Source organism: Cyprinus carpio, chromosome A4, assembly GCF_018340385.1.
Source record: "Cyprinus carpio isolate SPL01 chromosome A4, ASM1834038v1, whole genome shotgun sequence".
NCBI lineage: Eukaryota > Metazoa > Chordata > Actinopteri > Cypriniformes > Cyprinidae > Cyprinus > Cyprinus carpio.
The window spans coordinates 25722349-25727770 of NC_056575.1; the positions used below are offsets into that span (position 1 = coordinate 25722349).

The 5422-nt window shown below is 38.1% G+C and overlaps 1 long non-coding RNA gene across 1 annotated transcript; it reads left to right on the plus strand.

The window, feature by feature from the left end:
- The first annotated feature begins 2405 nt into the window (after positions 1–2405).
- LOC109094730 lies at positions 2406–3238 on the plus strand. The gene is made up of 3 exons (XR_006156145.1): positions 2406–2606; positions 2799–2885; positions 3135–3238. It is a non-coding gene; the product is annotated as an uncharacterized LOC109094730 (long non-coding RNA).
- The last annotated feature ends 2184 nt before the right edge of the window (positions 3239–5422 follow it).

The following is a 5422-nucleotide window of genomic DNA, read 5'->3' on the forward strand; positions in this document are numbered from 1 at the left end:
TGCTAAAGCAGAAATTCACATAAAAATTGACATTTGATGCTTAAGAAAAGATTATTCAGTCCACCAAAGTTTTTGGTACATAGATAAAGCATCATGTATTGTCTATTAAGTGACACATGTTCACTTTACTGACAGTGAGTAATATTCTTCTGACACATTTAATATTGGTGTCTGGAACAGTAATGAATAGTGTTAGTGTATTTTATACTTTTATTGAGACATTGTTTAAATTATTGAAAAGTAGGTAAACGAAACAAAAAAAATCAGGTTTTCCTGCAAATCTTTTTGCCTTTCCCACATCAGGCAGTTCCCGAGTATGTTTAATACTGATCAGCCAAGAGGAAAACCACGATTCTCGACCCCTGCCCCTTGCATTGTAAAAAGGACAGACTTTCATATGTATGTCCTTTCGGAACCCAGTCAGTTCACACCAAAGGGCTCAGAAGAGCTAGAACTTGCCCATGCTGGCCTTGGGAAAAGGATGTTAAGTATACCAGACCACTTGAAACATGATGAGGTAATCATATTGTATAATATTGTAGAATGGGTAATGATTAAAAATGTTAATCATTTGCAGAATAGTGAATAATTTAATCTTTTTTTTTTTTAAATATTGTAGCTCTACTTGAGGAGAAATATCCTAAACTAAAGACCTTACAAGGAGGTTGGATGTTTTTCAAGTCTACAGGTAGAATTTTTCTAAATCTCCAATTACAAAAAATATAGTTAATGTTTTTCGAGTTCAAAACCTCAGATATGTGATGTGATGTCCGGCGATGAATTACCATTCACACCACTCTTCATGTTGTAGAGGACAGTGCTATGACTTGTTTGCCTGACAAAATATAACTTTTAATATTAATGATTGTGAGACTGCAAGGTTTTAAAGGACTCTTACTACTTTCCATTTTAAAATACCTGTAGGTGGTAGCGGACGTCGCAAGCTGTCCATAATTCCAACTGACGCCGAGGGTTACTCCACAAGGCTTCTTAAATCAGCATCTAACAATGGAATCAAAACATAGTATTTGTAGTTCCACTACAGGAGAAGCTTTCTACTGAACCACTTTCCTATGATTCAGCAGAGTTCTCCAAGATGCCACAGTCAAGATGCATTACATGTGGCATTTATTTGTAGTTCCACTACAGGAGAAGCTTTCTACTGAACCGCAAGGGCACATTGACTGTAAGCTGTATTACAACATGTCTCTCATTTCTCTTTTTTCAAAGTATTAAGTATTTGTTTATTATATATTTTTATAAATTTATTTTATTTATTTAGGAGAGTGAATCTGGGACATGTCTTGATGAAGATTGTTCAGTTCTTGAGCAGCCATTTGTATCTGCATCAGAAAGCATAAAGTATTCAGCAAGCAGAAGTTTTAGTACAGATAAATGTAATGCTTGCAGATATATAAATAGATTGGGCACATCTCAAACTGAATTTATTTTTTTTACTCTGACACATAGCATATTTCCTGTCGCTAGTGAATATAACATGTCTGTAAGATGCAGAAAACATGACACTATTCTTATAATAATTTCATGTATGAAAAGTAATGATTTTTTTTTGCAGGTCTGCCCAATCTGTCTTGCATCGTACCCAGCTGATGTTCTCCCATTTCATGCAAGCACATGTGGTGACAGGTAGGCAGTTTATGTCTGATAGATTCAGGTAACTGATCGTCAGACATTATCAGAATGTAATGACATGTTCTAAGTATGAGGAAGGACATGTGTAAAGATTGTCATTTCATTAGAGTATTACGTTAAGAATTATCAGAGGAACACCTTTCTGCATAAATGGGGGGAAAAGAACAAACATGACATGTGTTAAAGTGTTTCTGGAGCTACTGGTTTACCAAATTTTTTATTCATATTAATTCTGTAGCACATTTAGTTAACCTAGTTTTGTAAATTAACTCCATGTCTTAATTTTAATATAAACATTTGGCACCACTGACCAACTAGATGGTAAATGATTAAAATAATCGCCACTCATGATTTGGCTGTTTCCCATTCTTCCAAGCATTGTTTTTTATTATAATTTATTTGGTCTGTTCTAAGAATGAACTGTGCTCAACCCAGCGTAGCAGCCAGTCCCCCAAGGGGAGAAGAATTGCCAGGACCCTCAGTTCCACAATCGTCAGCAGGTAATTTATGCACAATTTCTGCTATAGTGTTGCATTGTTGAAAATAATGTTGTCAAATAAACTTTTGTCAAGTGATTTAAAAAAGGAATATTGATTTCAAGTACTTCCCCATGACATATTACATTAACCTGCGGGGATTCCAAAATGTCACTGTTGAAACAAAGCTATTCTTGCTTTGGAAATAAGTTGATATTAGTATATCATTTAGAAGGCCCTTTGCATTAACAAGTTTTTTGTGGTAAATTACAGCTTCAACCTGGGCCACTGAAGTCGACCCCCAAAAAGCATGCCAGTTGTTCAGAGAAGATTTACTGAACCGTTACTCTGAAAGTCCATGCCTCTCTTTATCACTCGACATGTTTGATGCAGAAGAAGAACAGGACAGTGCATTCATTTCATTCTATAAGCAGAATAATGTGAACTGGGCAGCTCCATTCAAGTGCAGGCTGAGAGGTATTAATAAAGCGTGTAACTTTTTCCATTATAGGTAGTTATTCACTGAATTGATTTGAGTCCATGTCCCTTAACCCCCCTGTATTTATTGTTGTAGAAACTCAGAAAATTTTAGTACAATAGCCATGCTCTGTTTACTTGACATAATCTGGTCGATTGTCCTTTTCATCCATAATATTATTTTCCCCCAAGGAGATGCAGCAGTGGGTGATGGTGTCAACAGACATGTTTTGTCAATGGCCATGCAGAAATTGAAAACTGGCTTCAGAATAAATTTAGGTTTGTATATATGAGTGTGTGTGTGTCATCTATGTTTTCATGTTAAAACTTTAATTGCAGTACTTTTTGTAGCCTATTCATTGGACACTGTCATCAAATGAGGGAATGGTATTGACTTGTAAACTCTACTTATAACTTAATCTAAATGAACCTCCAAAGACACATTTGGGTCTAACTGTGATCAAGCATGTTTTTAAACATAATGCTCAATGTTTCTTGGCTTTTTTTTTTTTATTATTTTTTTTATAGGCTCTGCTGCTCCTACAACCCTTTTTGAGGGGGAGAAAGAACATCGGATTCCCTCTGCAGCTGCTGTCCTGCGGGAAAGCAACCTATTTGAGATGGCAGGTCATGTACTACACCGAACCGACCCGGACCCGTCTATAATTTCAATCTTCAGTAAAGACGCTCCTGTAATTAGTAGTATATCTCCAGCACGTGCGTTCAGATCAGGGTTGCCAGGTTTTCACAACAAATCCTGCCCAGTTGTTTCTCAAAACTAGTCCAAAACTAACCCAATCGCGTTTCCAGGAGGTTCCCCGATAAAAAATTGCATCCCGGGGTTAAAATATAAGTTTTTTGTCAGGGTTGCCCTGGTAATATTCACATTTTAGGGGCTAAATATCACATTATTGGTATTGGGGTCGCTTCAACCCGCGAACATGAAAAACAACCGCAGACTTGGCAACACTGGTTGGCATTTACTACACAGAGCCGTAATTCACTGACAATCTACACAAAATCGATTTTAAAATCGCAGTGATTTCTTCTCGATTTTGAAAGCGATTTTGTGTAGCTTGTCGGTGGACTACGGCTCTGTGTAGTAAATGCCGCTCCACCTGAACCAGTGTTACCAAGTCTGTGGCTGTTTTTCATGTCCGAGGGTTTGAAGCGACCCCCAATACCAATAACGTGTTGTTTGTCAGCTAAAATGTGAATATTACCAGGGCAACCCTGACAAAAACGTATATTTTTACCCCGGGATGCAATTTTTATTGGGGAACCTCCTGGAAACGCGATTGGGTTAGTTTTGGACTAGTTTTGAGAAGCAACTGGGCAGGATCTGTTGTGAAAACCTGGCAACCCTGATCTTAACGCACGTGCTGGAGATATACTACTAATTACAGGAGCGTCTTTACTGAAGAGATGCGCATGAAAATCGTATCCGATTTTTTGCACAGCCCTAGCAGGTTGTATGATCGGCCATTCTTTCCTGCATTGTGGGTCCAGCTTCTCTGGACTCAGTTTGCCTGTGGTGACCCTATTGAGTGGTGAGAGCATCGACACTGCAGCATCAGCTCTGACGCTGGAGGACTGTCCTGATATTGACCATCGTGAAACAATTGGTTTGGTGAGTAACTTGGTTACACATTGCACATTTGTACGAATTACTACATTTTTGTTCATGTCACACACGTGTCTGTGCCGAGACATTTTGTAATCTGTGATTTCCAAAGCTTTTGGTGTTTGTTATTTACTCCAAATGTTAGTTTTTTTTTTTTTTTTGTGGATTGCCTGGTGACAGCTTTTCATGTAATTAAATTATTTTACCTTTTGTGAACGTGTACCTGCTTTAGCTGAAGAATGCTGAACTTACTGCAGAAGAACACACCAAAGTGACTGATCTTTGCCTGTCCTGGGATCTTCCATTTCCAAACTCCACCAATCGTGTCTGGCTGTTCCAGGAATTGCTTTCACATGCAGTAATTATTTTTATAAATTACTTTCTTAGTATTTATATTGGAGGTTGGCCGTGTAACTCATGTTACATCTGTGCCTACGGTCTCTTTCCTATAAAATAGTGTAAATGTTACCTTCTGTCCTGTCAATTCTGTCTGCAGGTACTTCACCGTGTTAAACAGCCAATTAAACAAATACGGAAAGGCCTTAAACAAACAGGAATCTGGCCACTTCTTTCAGATAGGCCAGATGTCCACCCCTTTTTCCCAAGGGAGTCAAGTGAGGAGCTTAACCCACAGGTAAACATGATTCACACTACATGATTTTTTTAGCCCGATTTGCTGCTCGGCGACTGTCAGGCTGTGATCGGGAGTAAATCAGTGATTGATCGGCGGTCGCCAGTCATTATGTGTGAACTACTCAACTCATCAAAACGGTCCCCCGACAACAGCCAGATATCTAGCATGAGAAATATCTGTAGAACTTGGCCGACTCGACATCCAGCCAAATTTTATTTATTAATGATTTTATTTTTGCAAAGACTGTGTGTAGTTTTGTTTGGTGTCACAGGGGTGTGTACATCTAAAATGAATGGTTTATTTTAGTCATGTTAAAGTTTTGTTACTTACGTGACAGAAATAGATTGTTCATTCATATAAAGATCACTACAATTTTGAGATCACTTTGCAACATTTAATAAAAGTTTCAATCCTGACATGAAATATGTTTATATTTGATCCCTTGTAGACCGTGATCCAGAGCATTACCTGGCCACAACCCAACGTTGACAGCGACAAGGATGAGGATGACACTGTTCCATTGGAGAAAATCAGTCTTGTCACTGGATTTTTGAGAAA